The sequence below is a fragment of the Drosophila gunungcola genome, unplaced genomic scaffold (genome assembly GCF_025200985.1).
Source record: "Drosophila gunungcola strain Sukarami unplaced genomic scaffold, Dgunungcola_SK_2 000010F, whole genome shotgun sequence".
NCBI classification, from domain to species: Eukaryota; Metazoa; Arthropoda; class Insecta; order Diptera; family Drosophilidae; genus Drosophila; species Drosophila gunungcola.
This window is the reverse complement of record NW_026453198.1, coordinates 334,535-356,358: the sequence shown is the minus strand read 5'-3', so window position 1 is coordinate 356,358 and position 21,824 is coordinate 334,535. Positions and strand designations below refer to the sequence as shown.

General features: G+C 38.3%; 1 protein-coding gene across 7 annotated transcripts in view; it reads right to left on the bottom strand.

Annotated features, from left to right (window-relative positions):
• LOC128263668 (scavenger receptor class B member 1) overlaps positions 1 to 21,824 on the bottom strand; it is a 294,139-nt gene that overhangs the window by 219,892 nt on the left and 52,423 nt on the right. The window contains exons 2-3 of one of the 7 annotated variants that reach the window (XM_052998746.1): positions 17,007 to 17,032; positions 16,854 to 16,950 (exon numbers count right to left, since the gene is read on the bottom strand). The exons of the other annotated variants lie outside the window; for them this stretch is intronic. The gene's annotated coding sequence lies outside the window, so the exon portion shown is untranslated. The remainder of the gene's footprint in view (positions 1 to 16,853; positions 16,951 to 17,006; positions 17,033 to 21,824) is intronic. 7 annotated transcript variants of the gene reach the window in all.

Sequence of the window (21,824 nt, the reverse complement as noted above, 5' to 3'; positions counted from 1 at the left end):
TATTTCTTGCGATGCTCTAGTCAAAAAAGACGTGAATATTTCTTCGTTTAAACTTGTAAACTTCAAGTTGGAAGTACCAGACGTGCATTTCCCGACTGTTTTCAGAGAAGATTTTACCGAACAGTGTAAAACAGAGTCGATTCGTCCACCATCAACCACTTTTAATTAAGTTGACTTGGCAATTTTTTTCGGGATGATATTTCTAATGTTAACTGGAATGAGATCCTCTCGTGTCACAGTGTGGATTTTTGCTTTGAACATTTTTTGTCTTCTCTCTCTCTCTCTACTTTTATCATACAAATAGCATACTTATTGCTAAAGACAAACAAAAAACTTAGAAATAAGTTTAATAAGTTTAATAGCGGAGTTGTGTACACTTTGATCGGTAAAGGCAAGATAAGCGCAATCTCGAATTTTAAATAAATTTGTATACAGTCAATACATTGCAGATGTGGAAACTGATTACCAACCCTAAATCATTTTGGCATTTTGTTAATTCTAAAAGAACAACATCGCACATTCCTTCCCGTATGTGGCTTGAAAACGAATCAGCTTTCTCTGACTTGGGGGAGGCTAATTTATCGCAAAGTATTTTTCATCCTTCTTTAAGCCAGCAAAGTATGTGGCAACGTCTGGCCTCCCTAAAGCAAGTGCTCTTGGCCCGTTATTCTTCATTATATTTATTAACTGCATTAAAAGTTCCGAGTTTTTGTTATTTGCTGACGATCTCAAAATATTTAAGTCTATTAACTCAGTTTTGGATAGTCAGCTTCTCCAAAATAACTTAAACAGATTCGGTAATTGGTGCTCCTGTAATTTACTGCCGCTTAAACTTTTCAAAATGCTTTTTTGTTACGTACAGTAAAAGGTTTAATAATGTGCGTATTGTATTTATACTCATTCTCTGGCCTCAAGAAATGAATCCCTGGACTAAGGAGTAATAATTGATTCTAAATTTCTACAATAGCATACCACCTCACATGATCCTGGATCCGAGCTTCCCTAGAGACTCTGTTAGTTTTCCATGATGATTAGTTAAGTCCTAGTTAAGTCATAAATAAGTAGACAGTTAAAGATTGTTCTGTTGTCGAAATAAACAAATAAATAAATGTCACCACACGGCGTATCAACACGAAATCATTGTGATAAGACGCGCACTGGAAAACACAGACGGAACCTGAGAGAGGTCGTTCGACGCCTAAGGCACGCTAACCTCAGGATAAATTCCGAGAAGTGGCAATTTTTCAGAAACGAACTGCTGTACTTGAGTCACCGTGCTACAAACCAAGGAATCGGCATTGATCCAGAAAAAGTAGCAGCAATAGCCGAATTGAAGCCACCTTCAACCGTCCGGGAACTACGTCAATATCTTGGCGTAGCTTCTTGGTACAGACGTTTCGTGCCGGACCACTCAACGATTTACTGCGCAATGGCACAAAGTGGGCATTGACTCCAGAGCACCAGCAGGCCTTTGAAGAAGTAAGCAAAACCAGTGGCCGACCCCGTACTGGCATGCCCGGATTTCGAGAAAACATTCGTGTTACAGAGAGACGCCAGCGATTATGGGGAAATCCTGACGCAAGAAACAGAGAACGACGAAAACGTCATAACATATTGAAGCCAGACCCTGAATGGCGCGGAGATGAACTACTCCCCCACTGGTGGATACACACGGAGCATGCAGCTGAGTAAGAGAAATTAAGAAGTTTCCGGACTACCGCATGGCGCCTTAAACAGCAAAGATGTGACAGCATGGTCCCAAAGGAGAATATTGATTCCGCAGCTGCTGGACATTTGGCCTTGCGGCCCGCTATTACAGACTTTGACGCACCGTTGTTTAGATCGAAGCATGGAAACCAGATGCTGCTAGTGTTTATAGTGATAGTGTCTGTCGAAGTGGACAGAATTGGCGCCACTGCGCACAGCAACAGCAGAGACACTTTAAAAAGCATTCCGAGAATAAATCATTGCTAGGTTCGGAGCCCCAAAGGAAATAATAACGGACAACGAATTACAGTTTGCCAACCGAGCATTTAAGAAATTCCTCAGCGAGTTGGGCACTTAGCAACGATCCACAAAGCTCAGAACCAAGCCAGGAATTATAATTTGCGAAGGAGTCAATGGAATCAGGCACCTATTGCCAGGAAGGAGCACCTTTTGTCAAAGACAGGGAAGGGTTTCGCGGCAATACTAGTACCCAGATACGGTGATGGACTTCGTTTCTCCCGTTACTTAAAAGTTCGCACCGCCCATCTCAGATAGCTGAAACAACAAATACACAGTCGGACAAGGAACAAAAGCAAAACGAGGCAAACGCATGCAACAACAAAAGGAGCGGACTACTGCGGCGGGCATATACCGAGTTGTATATAGAACGCAGAAAAGGCTGCAGTGACCCAGACAGCGAGGCAGACAGATTAAGCGTAGGGCGCATGCCAGAGTCAGCCATCGATACTCCGCAAGAAAAAGGTGTGCACATGAAAAAAAAAATGAAAAAAAAAAGTGAAATAAACAGCCGTAAGCCAACAACCAGAAGGGATCTCTGATCCGAAAAAAGAGGGGAGACTGTACAGCTCGGGAGCTTTACCGTAGCATGCCAATGCTGAAAAAACACCAAAATGATGCACACACACAAAAGAGTACAATAAAAAAATATAAAATACACTATAGCTGACCCGCAACCTAAAACAAGAGAACGTAAATAAGAACGGGTCGCAGGTAAACAAACCACTTGTTAAATAAATGCAAGCTATGAAGCGAAAGAGAGAATAAGTAAACAATAACAATTCAGTAGGAAATTTCTCTTGTCATATGCTCAGGGATGAGGCGCTTCGATTAATAAGCGGTACTGGACGATAGTGTCGATCGATGGGCAGAAAATACTGGAAATATCGGCATGTGAAGGGGCACACTACCGAATATCGCTATCATCGGATGGTAACGCTAAAAGTATATGGAGAAAAATCTTGGGCGGGAAATTCAAAGCCTGAAAGGGGGAATCGAACTTTACTAGGAGCTGTGAGCTTCGAGGAAACGATCTGGAGGATTAAGATAGCTCAAAAGCTACAAGTTAACAGGGATGAAAGCACGAGCACGAGAAGCAGAGACGTCGAGGGAAGGATAAACACGAGTATAAGGAACTTAAAGATAACAAGGCAAAGAGAAGGAACAAGTCTCTTTTTCGTTCCCAAAGAAAGGGGAAAATGTGAGGAGTGGAACAACTTCCCACAAAAAAAAAGCAAGAAGTGCGAGAAATCACGCAAACAAGGGCCTATCGGGCCAGATACGCCGCGAATTTTCCAGTAATAATGTAAGTGTGGGAGGAGAGACTGGTGCCGTGTACCCAAAAAGGGATAGGAAAAGTCCGAGAGAGATAGCAACAGGAGAGAGAGTGTCGAAGTGCCGAGTGCAAAAGAAAGTAAAGGGACAGCACCGGACTTCCGACCCTTCTGTGGTGCAGTGTGCAGGGAGCGAACGGTCGAACGGTAAAACCGTGGACTTTGGACCAGGAGGCAAGGAGACACCGATAACTAAAGGTAAACAGAGGCCTATATAAGCAGGCCGAGCGCAGGAAGCTGGATCAATCGCTTATTCCCAGTCAAAAAGTACCAGTCATCAAGTATCAGTAAACGAGTACCCAGTAATCAGTGAAAAAACGTAAACATCAAGTGGAGCCTTGAGTTTGAGTTTTAGTTTGATGTCTCCGAATTGGGACAAAGGTAGCGGAGGTCCTTAAGGTTGCACACGACTAAGTCTAGGCGCTTTGTTACAACTTCTGTCTTGATTTGAACTTGGCGTATTGCCCAGCGTGTCAGTCATAGTTGTCCTTCGACAAGAAACCATCGGGTCGGAAGGGAAGTTGTCAATAAATAGCTGCCTTGCTACAAGGATCGCATTGGCGAAGGAAGAACTCGCGTTCGTTCGGCAGCCGACCAAATCCCGAGAGCAAAAGTCTCCTCTGAGTCTGCTATAGAAGAGAGCCAGAACATCTTTCCGGGGAGCAGAGCGAGGACATCGAGGACGGCGAGCGTCAAGCGACGGGCGAGAAGCAACATACGCTTACTTCAACATCTACAAGTCCGCGGCAAAAAGGCTGGAAGCGTTCGTCTAGCTTACGCATGAACCGTCAGGTAAAAACTGAACAGGCGTTCGTCGTGACCGGCCGGGAAAAAGCAAGGGACAGGATGCTACGGCTGCGAAAGGAGTTACTTGAGGGTAGAGCTGCAAAAACATCGATAGTAGTACCATCGATGTTTATGATGTTTTTCGGAGTAAACACCGATAATATCGCTCATAGCTAAGCTTTAGGAGTGCTCACGTAAAAAGCCGAATACTTCTTTCAATTTGCAATATTTACCTTCAATTGGTTGTACTAGTTTTAATTCAAATAGGACCTTAATTAACTACTTTTTGTTATCTTTGCAGGATAAAATTACCATGAACCAGTTTTTGTTCATAAGCAGTAGATAACTGGCTGTCTTAGGCCTTAGTTAAAGCCCGTAGTTCCGATATTGTATTTTTCAGAAACCAAAGACTATGTAGAACCACCAGAACTTAAATGTTTCTGTCGGAAACGAGAACTTCAAGTGATGTAAATTTTAAGTACTATTATGACAGTCTGAACATATCGATGGTGGTGACTGGGACTCAACCATCGATACTACGGTAGACGGTAAATACGTATACGGAGGCTTATGTGATTTGAGTAGAAGGTGGAACATTAACGAAGTCAACAAGTACAAGAAGTGTCGAAAAAAGTGTCCTTGTTTGAGTGTCAAAAAAAAAGATGCATGAACACAATGCAGGGGGACTCTCAAGTGTCGAAAACAATTGTGTAAGGTCCAGTATTCAAGCTACCAAAATTGCTCATAAAACGAAAAAACTTCATACCACCAATATTTTGGTAAAAATTTTTGATTTGGTCCTTGAACAGCAGTCAAGTACCAAAGACAAACTAATTTATTGAGCTATCGACTATGGAACCGCCAGTCTCTGCTCTGGTTTAAATTCAAAAATTAATTAAAAAAGTCTGTAGCGCACTAAATCTTTCGTAACAGATGACAACAGTTTATTAATTTCTTGCGTTAAAAGTCATGGCGAAGTTTGACAACAGAGCAGTCCGAGAGGATTGGGATTTCCTAGCCCATTGAGCACTAATGTTGAAGCAACAGCAGCCGTAAGCATTAGCTTAGAATATATATTTTTTTTCAAAATCTGCTTGGTTTGTAAAAGAATTACCCATTTTTCCAAAAATTGTAATAACCAACTTATTCATGCTAGGCTTAATGTAATTTACAATAGCTATTTTTAGCTGTGTTAATGGGTAAAACTGTCCTTTAATATCTTTTTAAGCAAACCATCCAAAAGTACTGACAATTGGCTCCTGTTAAGCCCAGTTCGATAAAAATTTTAAAATCTAGCAATATGGGGCTTAAACATATAAAACTTACTCAACATTTTAGCAACGGTTTTTTAAACCAATATTTTGGTACACAGAGATCTCGATATACAAGTAGGTGTTGAAAGATGTAAAACAAATTGATTTTTAAAAAATGTGTTTGAAAAATTTATTACTATTTTGTATTAATAACGACGATTTTAATTTGCGAAACTTTGTGAAATCTATGTCGAAAGCGCGACGAAAAGGAGTGGCTACGATGACGTTCGATTGATCACTAACAATTATATTTCAATAATTTCTCTTAGAACCTAACTTATGCTACGGTGGCGAGAGACGGGGCGAATTCGCAAGAGCGAACAGACGAAAGCTTTATTGGCTCCCGCTCTCTCCCTACAACTAGTGATTTAAATACAAGCGCTGAGTGCGCAAACACCGCCCCCTCTGAAGGGACGACGTCCTTCAGCCCAGAACGGGCAACAGGGCCAGTCGGTGGACAGCTCGCCGATATTCGCCGTCCTGCGTCCTGACGTCCGCCACGCGAACCTTTCTAGCGGCGCCGGCGTGCACCGCTACTACTCGTCCAATCCTCCACTGCTGGGGCGGAAGGTTGTCTTCTGCGACGACGACGAGTGCTCCCACGACGAGGTTGGGCTCCCCCTAGTGCCACTTGGACCGCTGCTGGAGGCTGGAGATGTACTCCCGGGACCATCGCTGCCAAAACCTGTGCCTGAGAGACGAGACACCTCGCCATCGTCGCAAGCAGGTCAGGCTGATCTGGTCCGGGAGCGCCGCTGATGGTGGGGCCAGAAGAGGGCCGCCGATGGGCAGATGCCCGGGGGTCAGGGCCTCGCCGTCGTTTGGGTCGCTGCTTAGAGCGCCGAGGGGCCTGGAGTTGAGCACGGCATCCACGCTGGTGAGCAGAGTTCCGAGCTCCTCCGCGGTCAAGAGGTCTTGGCCTACCGTCCGAAGGAACAGGTGCTTTGCAGACTTCACACCTGCCTCCCATAGTCCGCCGAAGTGCTCTGGGCGGTATGAACGCAAATTCGCATCCTTCTTTTGATGCGAATGTTTCGATACCGCCCCCCTGCTCCTCCAGACGGGCTCGGAACTCTCTCATGTGGCGATCTGCGCCGACGAAATTGGTGGCGTTGTCGTACCACACCTTCTCCGGAATCCCGCGACGACTCACGAAACTTTGAAATGCCAACAAGAAGGCATCAGTGGTTAGGTCAGACACTTATTCTAAGTGGACCGCTTTGGACGCAAAACAGACAAACAAGGCCACTTACGACTTGTATGGTGGCTTAACACGGATACGATACGTTGTGCTGAAGAGAGCTCAAAAATCAACGCCACAAATATTGAACGGGCGGAGAGCTCGAAGTCTATCTGCTGGCAAATTCCTCAAATTTGCGTCAAGAGTTGCGGCTTGCAGCGACCGAACTGTTCGTCGTCAGACTTCATGAGCATTAGCTAGCCATATTTGCTCGCGCAGACGAATTACAAGAGCTCGTGGGCCAGTGTGACAGTTCGTAACGTGCAGGTATGACACATAGGATCTGACGAACTGTGAGCTTTTAGACAGCAACAACGGTAATTTGGCTTCGTACGGGATAGGAGCATTCAATAACGGACCCCCAACTCATAGCAAGGAACACCCATCTATTTTATTTTCCTGACGAAAAGGGTTTAGCTTTTGAATATTCGTTGCTACCGGTTTATTTTTCCGAATTTTACATATGTCGTCCCTGAATCCGTGAGATTTGATAACTTCAACAATTTTCTCAAAAGCGAAATCCAGTTCTCTTGGCGAAATACATTTTACAAAGGTCTTCGACACCTTTCTGCACCTTTGAATAAAACGAGAAACCCACTCGAACACTCTCAGACGCTTCAGGTGAGACGAAGCAAATAATTTGGCTCTGGGCTGACTACGAAAGCTATTGGCCATTTGCGTAGCTCCATCGACATAACATCAGCCGGCAGTTCGAAATGTTTATTTACAGGCCAATAATTTTCTAAGTCTAGCAAGAACAAACATCCACCGAACCAAATGAACGTTGTAAGCTCCTCTACGTCACATCCTTGACACTATGTCTGCTGGGTTGACTTTCGAACTTTCGACTCAATGGGACAATTTAGCAATGGCCTGACACGATTATAGAGATCTGCTTAAAGCTGCACACAGCTCAAGGTGAGGCAAAGTTTTTGTCTTGTGGGGAGCTACTTTCGATTTGGCGGTCAATAAAGACATTTTCAAACCTTCAGCAGTACGAACGTAGATGTACGCTCCAAACGCTCGCATGGAAGCGTCAACGAAACCACATATTTGAATCGGGATTTGTGGATCTGTGTTGACGAATCGCGATACCTTAAAGCGTCGCTTTAAACGTCTCCCACTATGTAAGCAACTGGATCGGTAGCGACTCGTCCCAATCTAATTTTCGAAGCCACAGTTCCTGCAACAACATCTTTGCCTTTGTGACCAAAGGACACAAGAGGCCAAGTGGGTCGAAAAGTCGAGCAGTCACCGACAAAATATTTCGCTTTGTCGCGCAAAGATCCAGAGCAAACCGATAACCAAACCACGCCAAGGGTCTTAGTTACGTCTGAGTCTGCCATAAGTGGCATTAACTCTGGGCAGTTTGAAAACCACTTTGCCAATTCAAAGCCTGCCGCTTGCAAGACCTGAGAAACTTCGTCTCGAAGACTTTGCAGGCGCCAGTCAACAAATCGTCAACATAAAAATCATTCTGAATGACCTTTGCGGCTTTTGGATGAGTTGCTTGCGCCATCTCGCCAAAAAGGGTGCTGACGAAGTTCCATATGTAACGGTGTTTAATTAAAGATTTTTAGGGACTCGGAAGGATCTCGTCTCCATACTATGAGCTGGAAGTTTCGGTCAGCTTCGTCCACCATCACTTGGCGATACATCTCTTTGACGTCCGCCGCACGGGCAAACTTATGCATTCTAAACTGAAGCAGAGTCGAGTACAGCTCCTCTTGGATAGTTGGGCCTACCATCAAGATGTCATTCAACGCTACCTGCGTGGAAGTACGGCTCGATACATCGGAAACTACTCTCAACTTAGTTGAAGTACTTTGTGACCGTAGAACGCATTGGTGCCGAATGAAAAAGTGCGGAGCATTTGGAATTTTGTCATTGGTGGGGGACATGTGGCCCATTGAAACATATTCCTCCATGAATTCAAGATACAGCTTCTTCAGCGAAGGGTCCTTTGCAGCGACCAAAATCTACGTTTCGAAACTTCGTACGACGAACCAAAATTATTTGGGTCAAATTTGAACGGCAAAAGAACCGAAAATCTACCGGACGACAATCTTTGAGTACTTTTCTCAAAGTGTTGTTGACAGAGTTGTTGCTCAGGAGTATGGACTTTAGCCTTGAGCGGCAAGTCCTCCACAGACCAAAATTTCTGCAGGGTTGTGTCAATTGACTCCAACGCTTCCTCCTGGCAGCTGAGATGTACCATTTTTTCAGCGTTTTTACTCATGCACACGTCCCCTCTTGTAATTTTGAGCCTCTGAGCGAGCTCGTCGGTTACAAAGTTTATTTGTGAACCAGAGTCGAGCAACGCTCGAGCTAATACAAACTCGCCGCTTTTTGTTTGGACGCTCACAACAGCAATTGCAAGAATGACTCGATCCGATGCATTCGCATGCAAAACATGCGAAGTGGATGGAGACTCCTGCATGAGCAGTGGGCTGAGAAGGAGGTGGCAACGCGAGATTTGTGTTTGGGGCATATATGTGTAGCAAAGTGTGATGTGAGGAATTGCACACTCTACATCTGTTCGATTTGCATTTTTTGACAGAGTGACCCTTTCTTAAGCAGTTAACAGAGTCGTTCCTGGCAGCGACAAACGAAAAACTCCTATTTCCATTCTTCTTAGGGTTAGATTGGGTCTGCTGAACAGTTTTGGGCTTGGAAGCCTCTTCTGCTACCATGTGTTGGTATCGCCTGTTGAGGGCCGCCTCACATTCGCTCCAAAGTGGAAGCGAAGTATAATCTAACTGTTCTTCCCATTTTCTTTTAGTTCCTGCATCGACCTTGCTCATTACCAGATGTATTAAAATGGCATTAGTAATGCGTCTATCATCCCCAATAGACAGCAAGGAGTCATACAAGGCTGTGACCGTGTCGATGAGGGTTCTCAAGGCTGTATCTGAAGGCTGGGAAATTTTTTGCAAATTAAAAAGTGTCGATATAGTGTCAAAAAAAATAAGACAATCATTATCGTACACCCGCTTCAGGCTAGCAAGGGCTTTGGGATAATTTTCCGCAGTGACTTGAAGGCCCTTACTGTTCCTAAAGCGTCTCCAGCTAAACACGAAATTAAATGATTGAATTTTTCAATATCATGTAAAGTGTCATCTTTGTCAACGAAAGTTTCGAAAAGGCTTATAAAATTTTTAAATTCTGAGTGTTTTCCGCTAAAAGTTGGGAGAGCAACGCTCGGCAGACGGCATTGAGGCGGGTGATTTGCTGGCAGAGCGGATTTCTCGATATTATTTTTTTTGGACTTATTTAAAATTGAAATCAGCAATGACTTTGTCATTACGGCCCTCTTTTCCAACTCTTCGCGGTATACATCTTTTGTATCTTTCACTTTTATTTGGTTTTGCAAAAGTGAAGCATTTTCAATGTGCGTATTTAGAATCTCTAATCGACACTCAAGCTCGACCGGATTTATAGATAATTTAGCTTCTTTTAAGTGGCGATAAGTTCTGTTAATACTTTTCATGCAAACATCTCGTTGGTGTTTAAGCTCTTCGATATCTTAGTTGCCATTGCGTTTATTTGTATTTATTTGGTTGGTATCGAAGAGGTGTTGAATATTTATTTTTATTAAATTATATATTTGTTAAATAATATAATAAAAATCAACGAGTAATATACCGATCGCACACGGTGTAAGGGAGCTAAGTGCCGAGAGAATTACAGCGAAAAATCTAAATAGGGTTTTTATATTTTTTTTTTTATATAAACCCTGCGACAGTATATGCCGCACGCATGCATTGTAGGGGAGCTACCGCTCAAGCTCAAGCGTACCGAAAAAAACGAACAAACGTTTAGGCAGACCGAAAATAGCACTGCTGCAGCGATCGAGAACGAAAACGACAAAAGATAACTCGAAATAGCGGCAGCGGTGTCGGTGTGCGTGTGTATGTGTACGCGGCTAGCGGCTCTTCCTATGCAAATGCTAACGAAGAATGATACACTGACCGATAACTAAGGGCAACGAATATATAAGCCTGACGCCAAAATGCGCGCAAAATTATGAAAAGCGCAGGAAAATTGGAAAGGCGCGGAAAATTCTGAAAAGCGCGGGAAATGTTCGGACAAACTGCGGCGAAAGTTATTGCCGCTAATTTTCTGAGAGCTACACTTTTCACAATTTGCACTTTTTTCCAGCTATTTTATTTATACCCCAAATTGGTGCTCACTACGACGAAAGTTGGGGGAATTAAGTTCGCACTAATTGGGTCGACGACGAGTATTTTATTGCTTATTTTTTGGCCAAAGCGATTCACATATAATTCGAAATATATTATGTTTACTGTAGAATTTTGGTTGTTAGTACATGCAAATATTTATTTCTTGGTTAGAATGCTGACTATCTACCGATTTTTACACGAATGCAAAAAGTTGAAAGATGGGCCAAAACACAATTGACAAAACGCCACAGATTAACTTTCAACTTTTGGCACTCTATACCTGGATGGCCGACTTGATAATTGCAACTTCCTTTTTGACTTCCATTTGGCGGCAGCAGCAAATTGAGCAATTAAATTTGGCGAAACGTCAGGCGCAACTTCAAGAACGGCAGAAAATTTCCAGCGACGAAATTATTGAATTTAATTTATTGGCCGAACCGACACGATTTAGTTGGTATTGTTTATAGTTTTTCACCGAAAAAAAAATTAAAACTCGCGAACTCTACTGCTAATCACGTCGGGGTCACCATGAAAAATTTAATACTATTTTGTATTAATAACGCGAAAACTTTGTGAACGCAGTAGTTCGAGACGATTTTAATTTGCGAAACTTTGTGAAAACTATGTCGAAAGCGCGACGAAAAGGAGTGGCTACGATGACGTTCGATTGATCACTAACAATTATATTTCAATAATTTCTCTAAGAACCTAACTTATGCTACGGTGGCGAGAGACGGGGCGAATTCGCAAGAGCGAACAGACGAAAGCTTTATTGGCTCCCGCTCTCGCCCTACAACTAGTGATTTAAATACAAGCGCTGAGTGCGCAAACAGTGTTTGAGCAATTTGTAATTGGATGAAACTTTTCGAAAAATATTCTTTTAAAAAGTGTCTCTTTTATTTTGTTTTAAAATTCTATACCATCTCTAAAATATTGTCCTAACATTTTTTATCCGAATGATAGTCTTGGAGATACAGCTTTGAAAAGTTATGCGCTCGCTCTCCAATTTTATTGTTACTTGTAACTTTTAACGCGATTTTCTCGAATTTCTCGCGAACTACTCAACCGATCGTAATAAAACGATGTATTTTTTTCATTAATATTCGCATTTTGTTTGTAAAAATGTTTGTCAAAAATAAAATAAATTTTTTTTTTCCTTTGCTGAACACCTAGCTTATGGTCTTAGCTAAAACATGTATTTTATAATTTTTTCAGAAGATCTTGAAAAAAATAAGCAATCCTTGCAAAGAGACCTTTTTTCCGGAATTGGCGTGGTAATCGCCAAGTATTGAATTTTTTTTAGTATGTTTCATAAAATCTTTATTAACCATTAAAAAACAAAATAAATAATAAACTTTTGAAAATAGACCGTTTTTTGACCAAGGAAACCCATGTAACTTCTTAACTGCAGGTAGACTCAGAAAATTAGAAAACGAAAAAACCAAGAGCAAATATGCTGTATTTCAGTATTTTAGCTTCACAATTTATCAAGAAAAAACATTTTGGAATTTAGAGGAATTTTGTTTAATTGTGTTTTTGTTTTTTGGGAGCACATTTTTCTTATCAAGAAAAAAAATTTTCAAAATCAAGGAAGAAATTTTCCTCAAAACTAAAAAATTGAGAGAATGAATATTGGGAAAGAACGTCTCTCTCAAATTTTTCGGAAAGTTACCAGAGTATACTTCGTACCTCGTTGAAAAGTTTGAAGAGGAAGGCCGCAGGCGATGGAAGGATATTCGACCGGTTAGTGGAGTTTACCTCTAAACGAGGTAAAAAAGTCGTGACGAAATATAAAAAATTAAAAAAAATATAAACAAGAAGGAAAGCAAACTTCGGCAAGCCGAAGTTCATATACCCTTGCAGCTATTGCATTAATTAAATACTTTTGAAAACATTTAAATTATGATTTACTTGAGTATGTGCTAAAAAAAACATTGAAACTATGATGATTTGCAGCTCAATTATTAGATAGTTATTTTATATATTTTTATTATTTCTATGGGAGCTATATGCTATAGACGTCCGATTTTGATAAAATTTATACCATAATTCTGAAATAATTAAACATTGCTATATATCAAAGAACTAAACAAAAAATTAAAAAACAGAAAAGATATAATTTTTTTTCATTTATTTTTCCGATTGTTCCTATGGGAGCTATATGCTATAGTCGTCCGATTTTGATAAAATGTAAACCGTAAATCGGAAATATTTTACCATTACTATATCTCGAAGAACTATACAAAAAATTAAAAAACAGCAAAGTAATAATTTTTTTCATTTATTTTTCCGATTGTTCCTATGGGAGCTATATGCTATAGTCGTCCGATTTTGATGAAATTTAAACCGTAAATCGGAAATATTTTACCATTACTATATGTCGAAGAACTAAACAAAAAATTAAAAAACAGCAAAGTTATAATTTTTTTTCATTTATTTTTCCGATTGTTCCTATGGGAGCTATATGCTATAGTCGTCCGATCCAGCTCGTTTCGACTTATATACTACCTGCAATAGAAAGAACACTATTGGGAAAGTTTCATGCAGATAGCTTTAAAACTGAGAGACTAGTTTGCATATAAACGGACGGACAGACGGACGTACATGGCTAGATCGACTCTACTAGTGATGCTGATCAAGAATATATATACTTTATAGGGTCGGAAACGTCTCCTTCACTGCGTTGCAAACTTCTGACTGAAATTATAATACCCTCTGCAAGGGTATAAAAATTATAACTTTGGTGTTTTTAAATTTTTCTATAAGTTCTTCGACATATAGTAATGGATAAATATTTCAGAATTAAGGTTAAAATTTCATAAAAATCGGACGACTATAGCATATAGCTCCCATAGGAACAATCGCAAAAATAAATGAAAAAAATTATAACTTTGCTGTTTTTAAATTTTTTGTTTAGTTCTTCGACATATGGTAATGGTAAAATATTTCCGATTTACGGTAATAAAATTATATAAAATATCTACCTAATAATGAGCTGCAAATCATCATTGCTTTAATGTTTTTAGACATATACGCAAGTAAATCATAATTTTAATGTTTTCAAAAATATTTAATTCTTGCAATAGCTGCAAGGGTATATAAACTTCGGCTTGCCGAAGTTTGCTTCCTTTCTTGTTTTCATTTATTTTTCCGATTGTTCCTATGGGAGCTATATGCTATAGTCGTCCGATTTTGATAAAATTTAAACCATAATTCTGAAATATTAAACCATTACTAAATGTCGAAGAACTAAAAAAAAAATTAAAAAACAGCAAAGTTATAATTTTTTTTCATTTATTTTTCCGATTGTTCCTATGGGAGCTATATGCTATAGTCGTCCGATCCGGCTCGTTCCGACTTATATACTACCTGCAATAGAAAGACAACTTTTGGGAAAGTTTCATGCAGATAGCTTAAAAACTGAGAGACTAGTTTGCATTTAAACGGACGGACAGACGGACGGACAGAAGGACGGACAGACGGACGGACAGACGGACGGACAGACGGACATGGCTAGATCGACCCTACTAGTGATGCTGATCAAGAATATATATACTTTATAGGGTCGGAAACGTCTCCTTCACTGCGTTGCTGACTGAAATTATAATACCCTCTGCAAGGGTATAAAAATCTGATATAAAAGTTTGTGTCGAAAATTAATAAGCATTCGACTAAACAATTACACTTTTTAAATGTTTCCATTCGGACCGCTTCATCCAGGTATTTTGTGCACACAGGAATTTTTTTGACAAATGGGAACATTTTATTTAGTTGAATGCTTATTCATTTTTCGTCAAATAATTTGATATCCGATATTTTATATGTATGTTGAAGATAGCACGGCGTCGCGACTTTTGTACCCTTTACAAGGTGTTTCTGTTTGGTATCAGAAGTTTTTGTTTGAAATATAGTCAAAGTTCTCCAATATTGTGACCATGGTTTCCACAAAAAAAACTTTTACCTATCCTTCAGTACAATTGTGTTTTTACGAACTATGTTTGATAAGACTTTAAAGCTTAAATAACAAGAAAGGAAGCAACCTTCGGCAAGTCCAAGCTTATATACCCTTGCAACTATATTAAAAATTAAAATATATAATTTTATGCATTTATGTTTTACAATCAGCTATTTGATTTCGTGGTCGGATTTCAATAAAATTAGAACTGTAATTCGGAAACAATAAAACGTTAGTTTGTATCGAAGTATATTCAAATCAATTTAAAAAAACAGCCGAATTATAATTTTTTCATATGTTTTCCCGATTCTTCCCATTTGAATATGATATGATATAGTCGTCCGATCCGGCTCGTTTTAATTTCTACGGATGGGCTAGTTTGCGTAGAAACGAGTGGACAAACGATCGGACATGGCTAGATCGACTCTCATAATGATGCTGTTAGGGTAGGGAATGTGTCCTTAAACAATAATTAATATTTTACAATTATTTCATGAAAATGTTTCTTCCTTTAACCTGAAACCTTTTTTTACAGCATTTTCCTAACTAAATTGGTGGTGGATACTTTTAGGAGGAAATTCAGGCCTAAGCAGCGTTAACTTCTCCAAACTGAGAAAAGTAGCCGTTTTCGTGGCTTAATAACTTTTGAAAACATTCATGCATAATTTTTTTATTTACCAAAAGTTGAGTATTCTCAAGGGCTATAAACGTATAAAAGAAAAACAAAAATAGACTGTAACAATTTTTAGATATTTGCAAAAAAGTAAAAAAAAGAAAAAAATATTTAAATTATTTTATTTAGAGCAGTTATGTTCAGGCAACGTGATTAGCTTTTAATGACATACAGCACTAGTCTGTAGCTTAACTATTTTAGAAGTTATAGCAGGGCAAAGTTAAGATGTTTTTAGCTATTTCCCGCAAAATAAGCTAGTTTTTCAAAAAGTCTAAGAACAAACTTTTTTTTAAAAACCTGCCCAATACAAAAAAAATTATTCCGGAATTCTTAAACAAGTCTTCAAATTTGTTGAAATTGAGAAACGATATAGAAAACTTTTGTATTTTTAAAATAAACAAAAAATAAGTATTTTTTGAATAACTTTGGTGCCATTAGACGCGTATTTTGAATAAAATTTAAACTGGCTTAAAGTGTAATATTTTACAAAACCAAGCTCAGTATCCCCACTTATCAGTCACTTTATAGTATATCACTTTCACCGCCCTTACTGCTCAACCAATCAAATTTTCTAAAGTCTTGGTATGCAATTCTTATTCATTTAGCGGTTCCTTTCGATTGGTGTTTTACGTCGTCACGATCGGACCATCACAGCAGATTTTCAATTCTGCGGCTATATAAAAGTAGTCTCCTATGCACACGCTCTTGATGCGCATCATCACTACATGTACTGCCGTCCATAGTGATTATATTATTAAATGTGTATTATATTACATTTACTTTGTTTTAATACATACACTGCTAAAAAAAACATAGTAAATGTAAGTATTTCATCATTGAATCAATTATTTTTCCTAACGAATGACAGTCACACATGAAATTAGTAAATATGATTATGTCATATATGCGCATAGTAAATTCAAACGTTTTTGTATTTGATTTAAATATGCCAGAATAGTTAAAAATATTTAATTTAAATACGCCGCGTAGTAAACCATAGTAACTATTTCCATACTTGATTTGACCATTTTAAACTTCAATTTAATAAGAATACATATTTATTTCAAATTAAGTTCATATTCACAATAAAAAAAACCTATCATTGTTTTGAACATTTTTCTGTTCAACCTAAATAGTATTTTATATTTAATATTAATATTGACCTATTTCGAATGAATATGACATATTGTTAATTTATATATATTTATTTTAAAAATAACTTGAAAATATAAAATAAAACAAAATAATACATTATTAATATAGTAAATTCATTTTATCTTCACTTAGTTTTCTTCAGAGCTCGATCGCTTTTTCCTTTATTTTCCATTGGCAAAAATCTATAAATACTTGATTAAAAATCTTACTTTTGACCGAAACTCCGCCTTTGTGCCGATTCTTGGAATAGAATCAAGGATTTCCGCCGCTGATAAAACATGAGCACCCCAAAATTAACTCCGTTTCCTGTAAAATAATTGTAATTAAATAAATTAATAAATTATTGAAAAGATTATACTTACAACTTCGGTCATCATTAGGTTCCAACCTTGATACAAATAAAACGAAATAAAAAGATGAGAATAAACACAAAAGAAAATAAAATTCCTAGAAAAACAAGAAATAAAGATAAAAATACAAAAAAACACACGTATAAGTTTTACAATAGTATCAATAATATAATAATTATATAACAATATAATAAATAGTTATTTTAGTTATTACTCACCTTTTTATCACAACCCTAATCCACTTTAATTGACGTCCGCGTTGCTCAACCGTGAAACTTAAAGTGATATTCTTCGCGACAGCGCGGCTTGTAAGATTCTTTACATGTGTAAGTGTGTGCAAAAAAATTGACAAATTCTGTCGAACTTTGTCGCATGCCGTTATGTTACAGTAGAGGTTAAAAAAATAGCACATAATAGCAGCATGAATACATATTCCTATATCTTTATATTGTACATGCCTAAGCATTATACAAAATATAGGAATATATTATATTTACGAATTAATTTTAAATTTTAATCTAGAAAACCAATGTTTTTTGTTGGCTTGTTATTATGTTTGTCCATCGATAGATTTTTGACCACTGGTGTACGAATTCGGATTAAAAGGACAGACGCAACCTTGCATTTGCTTCTTGTTCACGCATGTGTGGGTGTAGAAAAAGCGAAAAGAATGAAAAACGAAAAGCAAATACGCGATCTTGGTTTTTTGGTTGCTTGACCTTGCGATTACAATACATACATTTCTCAGTATATTCCTGTACACATGAGTATAAAAAAAAATGCATAAATGTATAAATGAACATGAAAATAAGAATTTTCGGCGCATTTTGCTTTTATTCTCTCTCCTCTTCCTCTGCCTTAACTAATTCAATGTTGATGTTGTTCAGCATTCGTAAATATTGCTGCAGTTTAACAATTGCATATGTATAAAAAAGAGCACACACATATTTTGTGAACGCATATTCATAATAATTATGTTAATGTTTCAAATAAATTGCTTAAATGGTTAAATCAAATATGAAAGAACATTAGTTAAACTATGTTAATTATATACCACTTTTCATAGTAAAAACTACGATGTCAAACTTCATCTTAATTCCTCTTTGCACATTTTTATTTTCTTTGAAAGTTTTTAACAATATGGATGGAAAACTTTGATTTTAATATGAGGAATATCTTTTTAAATATTATTCTCTTTGATTTAATTATATTTATAATTGACTGAAAGTTTAACTATGTTTTCTATTGAAATCAATGATTTATATAAATGATTCGAATACGAAAATATTATGCTAAATCAATTATAAAAATTTTTGATTTCACTATGCGTTTTTTTACCAGTATTAGTATTAAGTATTAATTAATACATTTTACCGCTCTGTAACGTCATACTACGTCTTAAATTTAAAATATTAAATATTTTTAGATTTTTTTATTTAAGAAATAGAATAATTTTTTTTGTTTAACAAATTACAAATATTCAACTTTGCATCATATTCATTAGATGGATTGTACATATATATTAAATTTTATATTTTCTTTTAATACATATGACAGAATTAATTAATACTTATCACGATGAGATCTTAAATTTGAAGTATAATATAAAAGTATTCAAAACTTTCATCATTTTCATAAGATGCATTTTACTATATGTACATATATTATTATGATATATTATATTTACTTTTTAATCTAATAGTAATCAAGCAATCTGAAATGAATTAGTTAATACATGTAATAGTATTAAAGTAATTGTTGTTGTGCATACAAACGCACAGAACTTAAGGGGTCCCGTACATTTCTCTTGATCGAAAAAAATCTTGTTAAATTTTGATAAATGTCTGAATTTTTCAGAAATACATGTAGGACAAAGATTAAAGACTGTGTGAAATGGAAATATAATCAAATTAAAGTAACTGATAAATAGTATGAAAGCGAGATCAATGTTGTTGTTGGGCATACAAACGCACATATCATAGCGGGTTCCGTATATTTATTTTGCTCGCAATAAAATTTTGCTAGATGTCTTCATTTTTTCAGAAAGACATGTACATATGTATGTATACAGCAGCGTTAAAAATAATAGTAGTGGGAAAATATAAAGTGATTTAAAACGCGAAAATTACGCGGTATGGTCTGTGCAAAAGAAAGTGCATCTTGGTGCACAACGACTATTGGACTGTCGTGTGCGGAAAAATAATAAAACCGGATGAAGAGATCCCGGAGGCGGCAGTTTTGTTTGTGACTCTTGCGCGGTGTGAAGGCGTCACAGATCAACATAATAAAAAAAAACTGCAGCATAGCAAAATGCGCTTGGGAAAAGCTTGCAGCGATTTACCGACCCCGCGGACCTGCAAGAAAAGTCCAAATGCTTAGAAAATTGCTCAAATTGAATCTTAATGAAGATAGTAGTGTGCAAAATTACATTAGTGAGTTATCGGACAAGCTAACAGAAATCGGGATTGATGTATGTTAAGACATTTAAATAATTTTGGTATTACTAGCACTCAGCAAATCGTTTGAAAATTTTGTTGAAACAATAGAAACGAAAGAACAGTTTCCTTCCCTTTCCGACTTAAAGATTAAGATTACGGAAGAGGGGGAAAGGCAAAAAATGTGAGACGACGACTCGAAGCGCTGTAGACCGCAGGTATTGATTTCGCAAAAAGCAAATAGGAGCGCAAGTAAGACGCAAAAAAAAAGTGTGATAATCTAACGGAGTCTACATTATGTCTTGACAGCGGGGCGAAGGCGCACATGTGTTGCGATAAAAAGTAGTTCCCAAGCTTTAGAGCTCATAAGAAGAAAACACAACTTGCCGGCGAAAATTCAATTTACGCCGAGGTCATTGGAATTATGTGTTTCAAGTTAGGAAATATTTCAATTGATATTCTACATGTGCTGTGTGTAAAATATTTGCCGGCAAACTTTATTTCAGTGTCGAAAGCCGTCGAAAAAGGGTGCAAGGTTACTTTTAACCTTTATAGCCCAGTTATAACAGATGACCAAAATAAAGACATTTTGATCGCTAAAAAAGCAACGAATTGTTTACAATCGACATGAATCCCAATCATTCCATGTACCCAAAAACGAAAAGCGAGGAATTTAGGAACCAGCCTGGCGACTGTGGCTAAAGATAATTTAGTGCTTAATTCATGTAAAAAGAAAGTCGATCTCGAAGCCGTTTTCAGCCTTAGAAAGTCGAGCACGCGAAAACCTAGAGTTGGAACATACGGATATTTGTGGGACAATGAAACTAGTCTCTGCCGGTGTGGCTTGTTATTTTGCGACCTTTATTGACGACTGCTGGCGCTTTGTTTTTGTTACGTTTTAAAATCGTCAGATCAAATACTCAACAGGTTTAAAGACTCTGTAGCCTTGGCAGAGAGTCAATGCGGTAGAAAACTGAAAGCAATTCGTAGCGATAACGGGCGCGAGTATGTCGGCAAAAACTTCGAAAACGGGATAAAACGGCAATAAACGGTGCCGTACACACCAAAAGACAACGGAGTGGCAAATCGAACTCTCGTTGATATGGCCAGGAGTATGATCGTGCCTTCCGGCCTAGATTAATCCTCTGGGGGTAGGCTGTGCAAACAGAGACAAGGACGTTGGACAATAAAACTCCTATAGAGGTGTGGACAAGCAAAAACCGTCTGTCGACCATCTAAGGATCTTTGGCTCTAAGACAATCCAAGAAGCAAAAATTCATTGCGAAAGGAGACGAGTGTATCATGGTAGGCTAACAGCGAAGGCGTATAGATTGTACTTTCCAGAGTCACGAAAATTGTTGAAAACAGAGACGTCGTTTTCTTTGAAGAAATTTCTGAGGCTTCAAAAGATATCGTTCGAGTATAGTTTACCGCTGATTCCTCAGGTAACTGAGGAACTCTTTAAAGAAGATGGCTGCCAAGAGGAAGTTCTAATCGACTTTAAGAGTAAAAGCAGTGAGTTGAATGTCACTGAAAACTAATAAGCAGCTAGCGGTGGAGGCGCAAAGGAAGACAATGTCGTGGAGAGGCGAGGCCCAGGTCGAACGAAAAAGATTAGAACCGGAGATCCAGGCCGACCACGTAAGCAGTATAATATTCTGAATATGCTCGGAGGATGTACTAATACCTATGAGCATCAAGGAAGCGTCAAATTTTTCGATGTGTTCGAAGTGGACAGCTGCGATGTAGAAGACGATAGGTGCGCTACAATCAAGTTCTACGTTAAAGTTCGCAATTTTGCCCAAAGGCAAAAAGGCAATTGCAAGCAAAAGGCTGTTTGGCGTAAACTGGACAAGGACGGCTGTATGGAGCGATTAAAGGCAGATTAGTTGCGAAAGGATGCGCGCAACAATTTGGAATCGATTTTTTCGAAACGTTTTCTCCAGTATTAGAAAAGGTCAAAATGACCTTGGCGCTTGCAGAATGTTCGCCTACTTAAACAGCGATCTGTCAGAGGAAGTTTACATGAAGCAACAGAAGGTATTCACTAGTAGAGGCCATACAAGTAAAGCGAATTGCTAGTCATAAAAGTTTCAATTTTGAACGAATTTGATATGATAGATGGTGGCGAACTTGGGCATCGAACTCGAGCGCAAGAGCGAGACTAGAATGGTAGTATTCGGGCATCGGCAGAACATCAAGCGTCTACTATTAACATGAGAATTTCGAATTGTAATATGGTATTTACAGCCTTGGAGGCTGGTCATCAAGTCCGCTGCGAAGATACGAGGTGCAAGTCTGTTAACGATCAAAGCTTCAAATCGCTCATTGGTTTGTTGATGTTCTTGGCCATCACAGCAAGGCCGGATATTCTAAACTCAGTAGCAAAATTGAA